Source organism: Hordeum vulgare, chromosome 3H (assembly GCF_904849725.1).
Source record: "Hordeum vulgare subsp. vulgare chromosome 3H, MorexV3_pseudomolecules_assembly, whole genome shotgun sequence".
Classification (NCBI taxonomy): Eukaryota; Viridiplantae; Streptophyta; class Magnoliopsida; order Poales; family Poaceae; genus Hordeum; species Hordeum vulgare.
The window spans coordinates 128,982,115-128,997,485 of NC_058520.1; the positions used below are offsets into that span (position 1 = coordinate 128,982,115).

The 15,371-nt window shown below is 45.8% G+C and overlaps 1 pseudogene; it reads left to right on the top strand.

The window, feature by feature from the left end:
• Positions 1-3,921: 3,921 nt before the first annotated feature.
• LOC123441566 lies at positions 3,922-7,556 on the top strand (annotated as a pseudogene).
• Positions 7,557-15,371: the final 7,815 nt, after the last annotated feature.

Below are 15,371 nucleotides of genomic sequence, written 5' to 3' on the forward strand. Positions count from 1 at the left end.
TATGATGATGAGTTTTATGCTATCATATTGATTCATATGATATGCTATGTATTGTTGAACTATTATGGTGTTATATCATGCTATTATCTTCAATGCACACATTAAGGGGGAGCTCCCGCACTTACCTATTTTACTATGCATATAATAAGGTGGAGCTTCATAAGCATCGTAACAAAACTCTCCTAAGCCACACATGTCTATTCCTATTTTTGAGAGCTATATGTATGTTGTCATAAACTACCAAAAAGGGGGAGATTGAAAGTGCAGTCATGCCCTTAATCGTGTTTTGGTGTTGCTGACAACACACATATAGATAATTAATCACTAATCCCTTTTTAAGCTATTGTGAATGATCATGTGCTGATAAGGACAAGCTCATGTGCTAACAAGGACAAGATCAAGATAAGCATTCCTGAGCACTACATGCTTGATCCTTGTGGATGTTCAGATGGTGGACAAATGAAGATGAATATATAAGCTAGGCTTTCCATATTGTGTATGGGAGAGCTACTTGAAGACTTCATCATGTCTTGCTTTCAAATTTGATCCAAGAAGGAACAACAACATCAAGCTCAAGTGAAAGGGCTAACTCAAAGGTATCAGTTCCTTTGAAGTTAGCGGTGTGGAGTGATGATCAGCGAATAAAAGTATACACTCAAGTATGGATCATCGGTACCCCTTTTACAATTCTTGAGTCTTTAGGGATCACAGGTTTTGTGATGAACTTGCTCAAACTAGATATCCACTGTTCGGCTCATACCACATCTCCACTGCTCTGCTGTTATCAGAAAACAGGATCAGTGCCTCGGACATCCGGCCTCCTCCGGACGTCCGAGGGCCGGACGACTTGCTTCGGAAATCCGGAGCTTTGCACCAGAAGAATTTGAGCCATATAACTCGGACTTCCGGCTCCCTCCGGACGTCCGAGGGTCGGTCGTCCAACCAGCTTCGGAAATCCGGAGCTTTGCACCAGAAGAACTTGAGCCATATAACTCGGACATCCGGCTCCCTCCGGACGTCCGAGGGCCGGACGTGTGTCCCCTTTTGGAAATCCGGAATCGTGCACCACAGAAGTTTGAGTTGAATAACTCGGATTTCCAGCCTTCTCCGGACGTCCGGTCCCTGTTCAACTCACAGTGATTCCAGACATATCTACAGCCCTCGGACGACCGACCCCTGTCGGACGTCCGACCCCTTGTGGACGCCCGAACATCCGTGAACTGCCGGATGTCCGAACCCTGTGTGACTTAAAGTGTCCCCAACGGCTGTTTTACACTCCCCACTATATATATCCCCCTCCCACTTCGTGAGAGGGTGTCCAACACTGCCATATCCTCATAAGAACACATTTCTACCTCACACACATTTTCTCACACCAAATCTTAGATCCCAAGAGCATTTGTGAGCCCCTTTGAGAGTTTTTCCATTCAAAAGATAGATCGTCTCCCTCTCCTTCTCTCAACCCAAGCTATTTGAGATTTGAGCAAGTTTTGAGCATTCCCCGTGATCTTGTTACTCTTGGAGGTTGGAGACTCCTAGGCGGTAGGAGTTCTTCGGAGAGGAATCAATCCATGTGATTACCCCCGAAAAAGTTTGTGAGGGTTTGGTAGCCACCTCAAAGGCTTACCACTAGTGGTTGAGAAACGCCTTCGTGGTGTTATCTCAAAGGGATAATAGGGTGAGCCTTCGTGGCGTTGGTGTGCCTTCGTGGTAACATCCACCTCTCTAACGGTGACTAGCTTCCCTCCAAGGAAGTGAACATCGGCATACATCTTCGTCTCAGTGACCTTGGTTATCCTTAACCCTAACTCCTTAATTGTGGTTTACTTGTGTTACTTGAGCATACATACATTGCATATTGGTTGTGCTCATTATATTGTGTTAGCTATTACTTGTACAAGATTAATTTTTCAAGCATACCCTCTATATCCACACGTTCACACTTGCAGCTTTTGATATATCGTGTGATATAGTGTGATCTAGTATCTTGTGTCGTTCACCTACTTGTCGTGTGATATAGCTCAAGGAAGTTTGTGTAACTTACTTGTGCTTGTTAGTAACTGTATTGTGTCCATCTTGGTAGATCGTGTTGTTGATACACGTTGCAGTGCCTAGTGCATTTAGGATTTGTGCTTGACAAGTACCCTCTTAGTTTATTTCCGCACTAGGTTCAAGCCAAATCCGAAGAAGTTTTTCAATAGCCTATTCACCCCCCCCCCTCTAGGCGTCATCGAGGTCTTTTCAACAGCATTACCGGTAAAGTAACGTAGCAAGGACCAGTAGTAAAAGACTCGTAGGCATTGGATCGGTGATGGATGATTATGCCGGATGTGATTCATCTTGTAATAGCTATAACACAGAGAGATAAGTAACTAGCTCCGGTTCGTCAATCTAATGTAGGCATGTATTCCGTATGTAGTCATACGTGCTTAGGGAAAAGAACTTGCATGACATCTATTGTCCATCCCTCACGTGGCAGCGGGGTCCTAATGGAAACTACAGGATATTAAGGTTCTCCTTTTAATAAGGAACCGGGCCAACGCATTAACACTTGGTGAATACATGAACTCCTCATACTATGGTCATCTCCGGGAGTGGTTCCGGCTATTGTCACTCCGGGGTTGCCGGGTCATAACACATAGTAGGTGACTACAACTTGCAAGATAGGTTCTAAAACACACATATATTGGCGACAACATAATAGGTTCAGATCTGAAATCATGGCACTCGGGCCCTAATGACAAGCATTAAGCATGGCAAAGTAGTAACAACATAAATCTCAGAACATAGTGGATACTAGGGATCAATCCCCGTCAAAACTAACTCGATTACATGATAGATCTCATCCAACTCATCACCATCCAGCAAGCCTATGATGAGATTACTCACGAACGGTGAAGAGCATCATGGAATTGGCGATGGAGGAAGGTTGATGATGACAATGGCGACGATTTCCCTTCTCTGGAGCCCAGAACGGACTCCAGATCTGCCCTCCAGATGAAGAACGGGAGGTGGCGGTGCCTCCGTATCGTAAAACGCGATGAATCCTTCTCCCTGATTTTTTTTCGGGCGAAACGGAATATATAGAGCTGAGATTGCACTACTAGGAAAAGGGCTATAGATGGTATGGACACTAATGGCGCACCAGACAAGTAGTGCGCCACTACTATATAGTAATGGCGCACCATGTGCAGGTGTGCCATTAGTGTGATGGACACTAATGGCGCACCACACACTCGGTGCGCCACTACTATATATATATATATATATATATATATATATATATATATATATATATATATATATATATATATATATATATATTGCAAAACTACTAATGGCGCACCACCAGCTGGTGCGCCATTAGTAACCAGGGTTACTAATGGCGCATCTGTTGGTGGTGCGCCACTACTATAACTTTTTTAGGTTTGGCAAAACTACTAATGGCGCACCAGAGCTGGTGCGCCATTAGTAACCAGGGTTACTAATAGCGCATCTGTTGGTGGTGCGCCACTACTAAATTTTTTTTTTGCAAAACTACTAATGGCGCACCACCAGCTAGTGCGCCATTAGTAACCCTCGTTAGTAATGGCGCACCAGCTGGTGGTGCGCCATTAGTAGTTTTGCAAAAAAAAAATCTCCCTGCCACCCACGACCCCAAACCTAGCAAGCCCTCTCTCGTCCTCATCCTTCCTCCCCCGGCCCGAACCACCACCGCCGCCAGGGTCTCCATGCTCCTCTCCTCCTCCTCCTCGGCCAACTCCTCGGCGCGCAGGGTCTCCTCCTCGCCCGGCCTCGCCGACAACCACCAGCCGGATGCACAGCAACAGCAGCAGGTCGACGATCCGGTCGCGTAGGTCGACCAGTTCCTCTCGTCCTCATCTTCTCCTCTGCTCCTCCATCGGTCGGCCGGCCAGGGAGATGGACGGCAACTATGTCTCCGGCCTGCTCGTGGGCACCGCGGGGCTCGACTTCGGCGTGCCGGGCCTCAACGCCGGCTTCTCCGAGACGCTCTGCGGTGCCGGCAGCGCGGGCGCCGCCGGGCTCGCCGCCATGTTCGGGGACGGGGCGGCCGGGATGCACGGCTTCGGAAACGGCGGCCAGTTCGGGCCCGCGGAGGGGGCGGCGGGGAGCTCGCCGCCGCGTCCCGGGAGGGCTCCTCCGTCTCCTACCCGGCGTGGGCGTACGGCGCAAATGCCAAGAAGCGGAAGGCACCTGCCGTGGGCGCCGCCAAGGGCAAGGAGGCCGCGGCCACCTTCGCCAAGGTGTGCTCCGTTTCCATGGACTTTTTTTTCTTTCGGTTGTTGAGAAAATTCTGCCTTGCATTAGCTTGCTGGTTGGTTAAGGTTCTACCTGAAGGTGACGCCGGAATTTGGTTTGCAGATGGGGGAGGCGACGGTGCCGAACTCGAAGAAATGCAAAATTGAGGACGAGACGGTGAGGCCCAAGGTGGAGGAGGAGGCGGCCACGGCCAGCGACGGGTCGGCCGGCGGGGAGAGGGGTCGGAAGCAGGCCAAGGGCAAGGGCTCCAAGTCCAAGCAGCCGGCGGCGGATGAGCCGCCCAGGGACTACGTCCACGTCCGGGCCAGGAGAGGCCAGGCCACCGACAGCCACAGCCTTGCTGAGAGGGTAATACTTCTACTCAAATTTTACTCTCAAGCGTCTCTTTTAGCTGTCTGAATGAAAAGTTGTCAGTACAATTTTTTACTCGTTGTCCTCAATTGTGGGTTCATACAATAGGTTAGAAGAGAAAAGATCACCCTCAAGATGAAGATGCTCCAGGACCTACAAGTGTACTCGTTGAGTCCAGCGCTCGTTGCTTTGCTATTTCTGCTGATTGAAAAGCGTGTATTGGCATTTTTTGTTTCAATGTGATTTCGTTGCACGCTCTGCGTGATAAGAAATTGAAAGGGCAGCTCGCTGGAAAAGAGAAGCTAATCCGAATATCTGCCAAAGCTGCTGCGCAGGCTGAAAAGGTGCGGTAGTGTGGATTTGGTGTAGAATGTCTCTGAATTTGTTGCGGCAAACACATATAAATAGCTGAATAACAATGAGCATGATACGATGGAATCTGGTATTCTGTACTGTTGAATTACTACAATATAGTATTCTATCATATAGCTCATCTTTAGTTTCCCAATGGTCTTTAATTGTTCACTAGCATAATGTGGATCTGTTTGGATGAAGTAATGGACTTATATTTATAGGATTTACCCCACATGTTTAGTGTGACATGGGTTTATCTGGTGTTCTTCCCAAAGAGGTGCCAGTCAATGAAAGATTGCTTGGTATTTTTCGTATGTATCTACTGTGTAGGAAGTAAAATTACTGTATTGGTGATACACTTTTTGGAGTTCCTTTAGGTTGTTTCATACTACCTCATGAGTAACGATCGACATATCTACTCCCTCCATCCGGAATTACTTGTCGCACAAATGAATAAAAAAGGATGCATCTAGAACTAAAATACATCTAGATACATCCATTCTTATGACAAGTATTTCCGGACGGAGGGAGTATTATTTTTGTGCCTCTTTGATGGACTATTGCATAAACTTATGGTGCTTATTGGCAGCAATATACCACCGGACCCTTTGAAATTTCCTGCTGTATCTTTTTTTACCTTATGCTTCCTGATCTTCGTACTTAACATATTTCGAATTTGACTTTTGCAAACATGGGAGACTTTCAATTTTACTGATTTGTTGCTAACTCAATTTGCAGTGGTTTTTACCTATTGAGGGGGGCTACTTGGAGCCTGAAGGTTTGGAAAAGACATAGATATACACAGCAAGAGCTTGGTAGTAGCGTTGACATTTTGAGTTCAAGAAAACCATGTGATATGATCTTACCTGGTAAATATGTAATTGTTTTGTGTTCTCTGAAGCTGTGCGACAATTGTTACATGATCCAGTACCAATAAAAACTACATACAATACAGATGTTGATGTGGAACACCATTGATGATACTTATGTTCTTGTGTGGTACAGTTACCTGATTAGCATTTCCAAATTCAAGTATTTTATTTCCTGATACTTATTTGGTTTGTCTTTGTCAGACTTATACTCTTCTTATTGTGTACATAGAGTTATTGACACTATCAGATTTTTTTCATTAAACAGTTTTACTTATTTGAATGATGATAGGCGAGTGTTTTTCTGTGCTTGTATATTCTGACAGATATATATCTTATATCTATATTGCCCCATTCATGAATGCTGAGTATCAACTTCCCTTATAATTTATGAAAATCGTAAGGGAGCTAACTAGCTTTTTTATGCAGAACTTGGTCCTTGTACTCTAGAATGCACCTCAAATGGTCGCTACATGATAGTAGGTGGGCGAAAAGGTCATATTGGTATGATGGATATGTTGAGTATGGATCTCATCAAAGAGTTTCAGGTCAGCTCATAGTATTTTAGCAGTTTTCCCAGCATGTTGGATGTTTGCAACACATTCACCATTTGAAGTTTAGTGCTTTTATAAAAAATTAAGCTGGCAAGATTCGTCTAGTATGATCATAAGTGCTTAGTCAAAATGCAGTTGTAATAAAAGTGTGTGCCTTCCATGCAACCAAAAAACTAACAGTTTATGGAAGGTGTGGATGTTGGGGGCAGGGAACTAGATCTAGTTGATTTTTGCCATCTCATTTGGTTTCATTGGTAGCGGAAAAATTCAGATCAAATAGGCAGAGTTCAGTTTACTTTTGTCCTAAGAAACTGAAAAGTCCTCACAAAGTTTTCCATTGCCTCCCTGTCGGGATTTTTATGCATATTTACTGCAATGGTTTCCAGGGTTCAAAAAGGGACAGTGCACTAGGCGGGCGATGGGCCTAGGCGGGCACCTGGAACCTGGCATTAAGTATGCAATTGGACACCTGAGCCCAGCACATTGCATATGAGGGCTAGAATTACAGAGAGCGGAGTGAGGGAGAAGTGAAGCTGGAGTTACGGTTCAGATCGTTGCAGCAGGAGTGTGAAGTTTCACAGTCGCCACAGCAACGAGCCTCCATGTCATGGCTGTACGGGGAGTATGGTGTCCGGGAAGATGATGTTCGCATGTCATGTATATGGAGATTTCTGGCTTGTGTTGAACCAGCTTTACCAAGCCATCTAGGCATCCATCTAAAACATTCATGTGTCCCTAACGTCCACATATCTTCTACTTATGGGCTGCCCCCATGCATGTCCTTCTTCTGCTTCACGAGGGTGCCTTCGCTTCGTAATTCTCCTCGCATCGCAGCCACTCCTCTTCTAGCTGAAGAGCTGCCGCTCCTCATGTCACCGTCGCCTCTTTAATCATATTCTCATTTTCATTACAAGGACATACATATCCTTTTTTGACTGAATTTTTATGACAAGTTTCCTCACTGTTGAATGGCCATTTCAGGTATATGCAAATATTTGATCCTGGATTTGGTTTTAATGGAGGCGCATACACCATTCAACCTTTGTATGCTCCTGCTGTTACCTACAACACTGAGTTCCGCCAGCTTGGGTCGCCACAAATGTCTCATGTTCCTGTTGAACAGCAGCAGCCTCATCCAATGGCTTAGCACATGCCTGGGCCCTGGTCGCCGGCTCAATCACCTGATGCAGTTGGTACAGGCCTCCAGATGGTGCCATGCCACCCTACAGTCATGGTCAAGCTGGTGCTCCTGTCAGGTCGTCTGTTTTCATGCATGCTTCCCAGCAATATGCTATGCCTTCACGCCCAGGAGTCACGTTTGTACATCCACAGGATTCTATGCGACCATTTGCACACGTCCGTGTTTTCTCCTATTAGTCGTGTACTGAGCTGATTTCCTGGAGTAATCTTTTGATAGAGGTGGATTGTACAAATTAATACTACCACACCGATGTTCTGTACGTTCCATTGGTTCCTACTAACCATGATATATTATTGTTATACTATTCCTGCCTATGACTGTTTTACTTCTTTTTATATTTTTTGGCATACAATTCTCTTCAAGTAAGCCAACTTTTGTTTTTTCTCCCAATGTTCAATGATAGATATATTTTTAACCATTTTAGTTTTATGTTTAGAGATGTAAAAATGTTAGCTAGCCGGTATACACTATGCGGTCGTATCTATGAGGGTGGAAAGTGGGAAATGTGTGCATGAAACTTCTTATCAATTTGGGTCATAATACACCATGTCGCCTATAAACATTGATAAAATCAAACACATCTTACTGTCTTGTCAGTTGTCACGTACAATTTGCTGTCCAACACATAAAGTAGTAGTGGCCTAAGGGGGATCAGTAATTATGCTTTTCTCTTTATGAAAGCTCTTTGGATGATTTCTTTATTGTAGAGGTTCTCCTAAAATATGCATTTGTTTCACAATGTTAGTTTTTCTTTCAAAGTGATTTCATCGTGCCGTACGCTAATTTGAACTAGCACAAATTCCTGCCGGAGCATAATTTGTTCCTCACCTTTCCGCAACAGGTGGAAGAAGATGAGGATAGGGGTAGCAGGCAAAGGACGCAAATGTGATTCTCCAGGCACGACTTCAGTAACATGCTTGGTGTCGATGATGTTGTACTTTAGATAATTTTGCATGTCTTTCTCGTGATGACCGCAGCTCTCTTCTATGTGATGGTAGTTTAGATGATCGATATCGACTTGTCATGTGAAGACAAACTCGCTACTCGCGGTCTTGAGACTTGTAATGTTCTAACTTTGTTCGGTATTTTAAATTCGGAGACTAATATGATGAATTGTATTCGGAGACTAATCTTCTATTGTATTCGATAAATCTATTGTTTATATGTTGTGCTCTCTATATTCTGTGCAATAATATGTTTCGTAATCTGTGCAAATATCAGAAAAATAAAATAAATACCTAATATTCATACTAGTGGCGCACCACTCAGCACTTTAGTGGCGCACTGCAAAAGCACATTAGTGGCGCATCGTCAACTAGTGCGCCATTAGTAAGCTAGATCACATGGGTAAATATGGCCCTGGGAGGCATACTAATGGCGCACCATGAGTTATACTAATGGAGCACTTCCCTGGTGCGCCATTAGTATACCAGATACTAATGGCGCACCATGAGCTATACTAATGGCGCACTTCTTGGTGCGCCGTTAGTATACCAGATACTAATGGCGCACCACAAGCTATACTAATGGCTCACTGCCTGGTGCGCCATTAGTATACCAGATACTAATGGCGCACCTGTGGTGCGCCATTAGTAAAAAAATCTAATGGCGTGATGCTAGTGGCGCACCTATAGTGCGCCATTAGTAGCCAAAATAGGTGCGCCACTAGCACGCCTTTTCCTAGTAGTGTTGGAGGCGGTGGAGTCTAGTGGGCCCCCACAAGCCCTCACGGCGTGGCGAGGGGGTGGCTGCGCCCCCTGGGCTTGTGGCCCACTAGCACACCTCCTGTGGTAGATCTTTGCGCACGTATTTTTCATTAATTCTAGAAAAATTCTTCGTAAATTTTCAGGTCATTCCGAGAACTTTTATTTCTGCACAAAAAGAACACCATGGCAATTCTGCTGAAAACAACGTTAGTCCGGGTTAGTTCCATTCAAATGATGCAAATTAGAGTCCAAAACAAGGGCAAAAGAGTTCGGAAAAGTAGATACGACGAAGACGTATCAAGGGTCATCGTCATCCTCGTCGATGGCATCATGCATTGCTTTTCGATAGTGGGGACGTCATCAGCCACTAATGGAGCCTCTTCCTCACCTGACACGACAGGCGATACTAATTGGGTAGGTGGGGTGTTGGTGTTCATACCTTGTTGAGGCTGCTTGCTCGTAGGTGTGATCCTGGCCGCCTCCAGACGAAGCAGACTCTTCGGCCACAACAGGACCCAACGCTTGCAATCGCCAAGCCGTCACGGGGTCTCGTTGTCATTTCCCCTAGTGCTACTAGAGGAGTCAAATTCTCGTGGCCTAGTTCGACACTAGCCACGGAAACCTTGAAGACGTCAGGGGGGATCGGCCGGATGTGGAACAATTGTTCCTTCGGCTTCATTATTGTCACCTTCGCCACGTCCACCTTCTGGCCGTTGATGGTCTACAGTATGGTGCACGGGGTTACGTTGGCCTGCAAAGACATGTCTGTGATATGAGACATCTGAAAGGCAATGGAAACGGGAGATTATACATATATTGAAGAGGGCCCGTGTGACGTGTACTGTGAAGGCATCGAGCTCAGCCAAAGATGAAGCATTGTCGAGCACGTCCGAGACGGAGGACCGGCTGCTATGAGCAGGTGCGGGAGCCGGTGCAAGAGCAGGAGCACGTGCGGGAGCTGGTGTAGTAGCAGGTGCGGGAGCAGGTGCTGGTGCAACGCTAGTCGAGCTGCTCCCCAAGAAGTTGGAAAGGGGAAAGTCTGATGCATCCTTATTTGGACTTTCCCTGGTCCAACTGACAACAGCCGGAACCAAGACACTATACAAAGTTGCAATCTCCTCTTTTGCGGTAGCTACCGCTGCTTTGACTGCATCAGCTGATTTCTTATCAACCGCAATCGCAACCTTCTTGTCGATTTTTCTCCATTTAACCTTCGTCTTTCCTTTCTCTCCTTGTGGTCCCACGATAGTACTTCTTCCACGTGGTGCCGTTTCTGACACAGTGCATGTGTCCATACGATGGCCGAGTGTCCACCTGGAGTCCTTTCAACATGTTCAAGGCCTGGTGGAATGGGGTGTCCCACTTGGGCCTCGCCAACGCCTCAGACGACGAGTCGCTTTCGGCTGCAATCTTGTGCTGCTCTTTCTGCAAAAGGAACTGGACCGTTTACAAATGTGACTAAAAGTGTAGTCAAATTGATCAGAAGCTAAAATTAGGGGGTAAATTAATAATTACGAGCAATCTCATGAACTCCTTCATGACCGTGTCTGTATCGAAAACCATGTTGACTCGGTCCGAATGGTACTGGGCCCTGATGACGTCACGCTCCTGCGAGACGGTGAACTCCGCTAAGGGGTCTGGGATGCCCAGACTTTCGCGTTCCACATCCTCCTTGGCCCATATGGACCTCTTCCCCGCGTAACCACGGCTTCTGAGGTGGTGGCACCCCATGATCCTCTCTTGAAGCCCCTTCATGTACTCCGACTTTTCTTTGGCAGCTTCATCAATGCAAGTCGCCTTGAATATTTCAAACTCCTCTTCCGTAATTGTCGGATTATCCTTTACAATCTCGGAGTAGGGTTCCTTTTTGTCGATGATCCTTGTTTTCACCCTTACTTTCCAGGCGGAAAATGCGCCACTAAACTTGCCCATGGCGCGTTTGTTTATCTTCTTCATTGTCGGTCTTTAACTGGATCAATATATATTTTTATCCCGGCCCGGGAACAAGAATAACTGGTGCAGCTTCCTTAGAAGGGAGTACTCCATATCAACTATCTTATTTAATTTCTCATCGTTGATGGTGGCGGTTGTCCGTAGGATGCAACCTATTTGATTGTAGTAGCATGCACGCGCTTCCGAGCGCAATTTTGGCTCAAAATTGCCGGAGTCCACCTCCATGACCACCAGTCTAGTAGTGATTAGCTTGTTTGGGCATCGTATCCTCTTCGGTTTCGGTTCTATACTGACTTCACCAGTATCGGTGCCAGTCTCGATGTCGGTCTGGGTCTCAGCGCTAGTCTTGGTGTCGGTCTGGGTCTCAACGCCGGTCTCGATGTTGGTCTCAGCTCGGATGTGATAGGTGGGCCCTCCAACAACCATTGCTCGCTGAGAAGGTTCAAATAAGAGTCTGCCGCCTCGTAGGCGTTGCAATCACCAGAACCCTGTCCTTCATCATTGCTAGCCATGTTTCCTATGATTGAATCTAGTCAATTAATTATAGACCTAATAAAATGAATAATGACATTAAAAAAGGCCCATGTTTTGCAGGAACGGTGATTCATTCCCGGTGCGGCAAATCTCGGGCACTCGATGTGTCCTAGTTTGTAGCACAAGTCATGCCGAAATTCACGGAAAATTTCGTCATGACCTTTGCTAAAAAGTAGACAAACCGAGTACGTGAAATTTGCTCGAACAGAAATGAATCAACATTTCAGCAAAACATAGGCCACTCGACTTCATTCCGTGGAAACAACAAAAGGCCACTTGGGCATAATCGAACCACTTCATGTTGCATATAACAGGACCACTTAAGAACATGTACATGAGAAACTACAACGGTAGATAAACATGAGCAAACACTATTGAGGAATTTGCATATGACATGAGCACTTCAAATTTGCATCTCCTACTGTTTGACACTTTAATAAAATCGACACAAATCTCATGCTCTCTCAAACTCATTTCAAAAACCAAATATAGATGGATGAACCCTAGAAACCTAGAACCCTTACATATATTTAGTTAAGCACTTAAGCATGTACAAATTTGGTATAAGCTTGGACATGTGGTTCAAGCAATTGAGTTTGTGTTTGTCACTAAGCCAATGATGGTACTTGTAAGAAGGAAAGGATATTGGTCGGACCACATGCGCCAACATGACTTGTTCAAGGTGTTCCATCACACTAACCATAGTATAGGCAGCAAAATTGCCAAGCAGGTGAGGAGGGAGGACCTATGGGACTCCACGTTCCACTCCTCGTCGACCCGTGCATCAGAAGATATCATTCACAAGGTATTGGAAATAGTGTCGACAACATTGGGCCTTCCTAAAGCAACAAAGGTTGTCTACAATTACATGTTTTTTCTGATGGCCGCGCGTCCCTACATGCTGCCTTACCCTGTTACCCGCCATGGGTATGTCCAGTTGTGCCATGATTCCATCAATCATCATGTGAGAGGCTTCTACGCCTATGAACTCCTCCAAGCCATATTGGACCTAATTAACCTAGTAAAACTCTACTTCCCTAACTAAAAAACATCTCATTAACAGCTACTAGTACCACTACTTCCCTAACCTAATTAACATCTACTAGTACCACTATATATACTACTAGCAGCACCTGGTTAGTTAATCTAGTTAGTTAACCAAATTAACTTATCTAGTTAACCTAGTTAGTTAAACAAATTAACCTAGCTAGTTCACTTAGTTACTTAACCTACCTAGTTAACCTACTTATCCTAGCTAATTCCTAGGGTTCATAACTAAATTCACCTAAGTTAATTAACCTAGAGAGGAGGGGTGGGGCTTGCCGAGAGGCAGGGGTGTTGAGGGTGGCTCGGGGGAGACGGTGGCGCGGAGGGTGACTCTGGTGGCGTCTACGGTGGCTCCGGTGATGGCGAGGGAGGCAGGGCGACGAGGAGCAGATGAGGGTGGCTCTGGGGGCGTGCGGCTCCGGTGGCGGCGAAGGCGCGCGACTCCAGTGGTGGCGATAGTGCGCGGCTCCAGTGGCGGCAATGGCGCGCGGCTCCGGTGATGGCGACGAAGGGAGAGGTTGAGGGCTACGAGGGACTAGGGGCGGCGAGGGAGAAGTTGGAGACGCGCGCGAGAAGAATGGGGAATTGAGGGAGGGGCGCCAGCGCAGGGGCAAGTCAAACTTAGTAGTAGCGCTCTTAACCAGCAAGCGATATATCTACTTACATATAGCGCGTTTTTAAAAACACATTGCTGCTATAAAACTTAGTAGTATCGCGATTCCGAGAAGAGCGCTACTACTATACTAAGCCTGGCAGCAACGGTTAGAACAGTCATAGTAGCAGCGCATTTTATTTGAACATGCTACTGATATTTGGATAGCAGTAGCGGGCTTGTTCGCCATGCGCTACTGTTATATAGTAGTAGCGCTCTGTTTTAACAGGCGCTACTGCTACGACTCTATGTATAAACTTTTTGCTAGTAGTTGAGGTTGGTCTCCCTTCGGTGGTGGAGTTTTGCGGGAGTTGTGGAGTCCTCCCACAGCAGCATGGGCGATTTGATTGTGTTGTCTAATTGATGAGTTAATTAAGTTGTTGTTTCAACTAGCCATTAATGTTAATTAAGGTGCGCAACTCTTTGACGATCGATGGTGGTGTTTTGGTCAGTCCCTTTGCCTCCCTCCTCCTATTTATATTCCCTCATCCGATCTTTCGTCGCAACCAGTGTCTCGAGATTCTCCGGACGAATATCCAAGGGGTCGAGCTCACGGGGTTCCCAGACTCCGTCTCCTGCCAATGGAGGCCACCTGATGAGTTCTCAACGGCGTCGGCATATTCTATCCTATTCGAGGGAGTGAGAGCAAGTACAATAGAGTTGAGTAAGCAGGCTATAATAAATAAACTAGTATATTTTTGCTTAGTTGAAGGAAAGAGAAGAGGAGAGAGAAGGTAACCAGGCTCTTAGTTAAGAGCCAACTCACACTAGTAGAAAAAAGGGTCTTTCGGCCGAGGGCTGAAAGACCATTAGTCCCGGTTCAAACGAAAACCGGGACCAATGCGAGGCATTGGTCCCGGTTCGGTTTGTCGGGGCATTGGTCCCGGTTCGTTTCACCTCATTAGTCCCAGTTTGGGGCAAAAACCGGGACTAAAGATCCAGAGACTGCCATGTGGCGTGCCGCGGAGCATTAGTCCCGGTTTGTGGCAAGAACCGGGACTAAAGGGTAGGCTATTAGTCCCGGTTTTAGACAAAACCGGGACTAAAGTTCCGCCTATATATACCGTCGCCCCTGCCCACCCTCTCCTCTGTTTTTGGTTGTTGAAGTGTGCCCATGCCATGCCCTTGCCACTCTAGTTCATGCACATGACGTGTTCGATGAAATGCCCGAGCCACACTACTTAAGATTTCTCCTCTCCAAACTCGACCTCCAAAGTCCATTTTCCTCAATATTTCTCTAGGTTTGGTCGTGCACCAACTACACAACTGTTTTAAAAGGTTAGCTACTTCATCATTTCATCTCTCACTGCTAGTTTAGCTCATTTCAAATGCTCAAATTAACTTCTTAGAGTCTGCACACGTGTAGGGTGTCGTCCCGTGCCCGTCCTCACCGTTGTCGATCGCCCCGCGCCGATCTCGTCGCGAGCACCACCGTGGTGAGCCTCTTGTACTTATCTTCTTTTCAAAAGAAAAAAAATCTTACTTGTACGATTTAGATACATACTTGTATAAATTACTTACTTTCATTATTTTTTGTTATTATATAGTGCGATGGTTTTGGTATCCGCCTCCGTCGGCCCTCGTCCTGTCTATGATTCGGATGTGGTATATATTATCTTTTATAACTATTTGTTTTATTTAGTGTTTATGACAATTATGACAACCAACATGACATATATTTTTTAATCTAGGAGGTATGTGAACCGGAAATTCCAACCCACATAGAAATTCTTGTCGAGAAGTTAAATTTGGTTGAAAAAGAAAACAAATACTTGAAGGAAAAATTGAAAATAATTGAGGATAAGAATATGGAACTCGAGTTGCATGTCGCCGATGTCATCGATGATCGCAAGATGAAGATCGATGCGA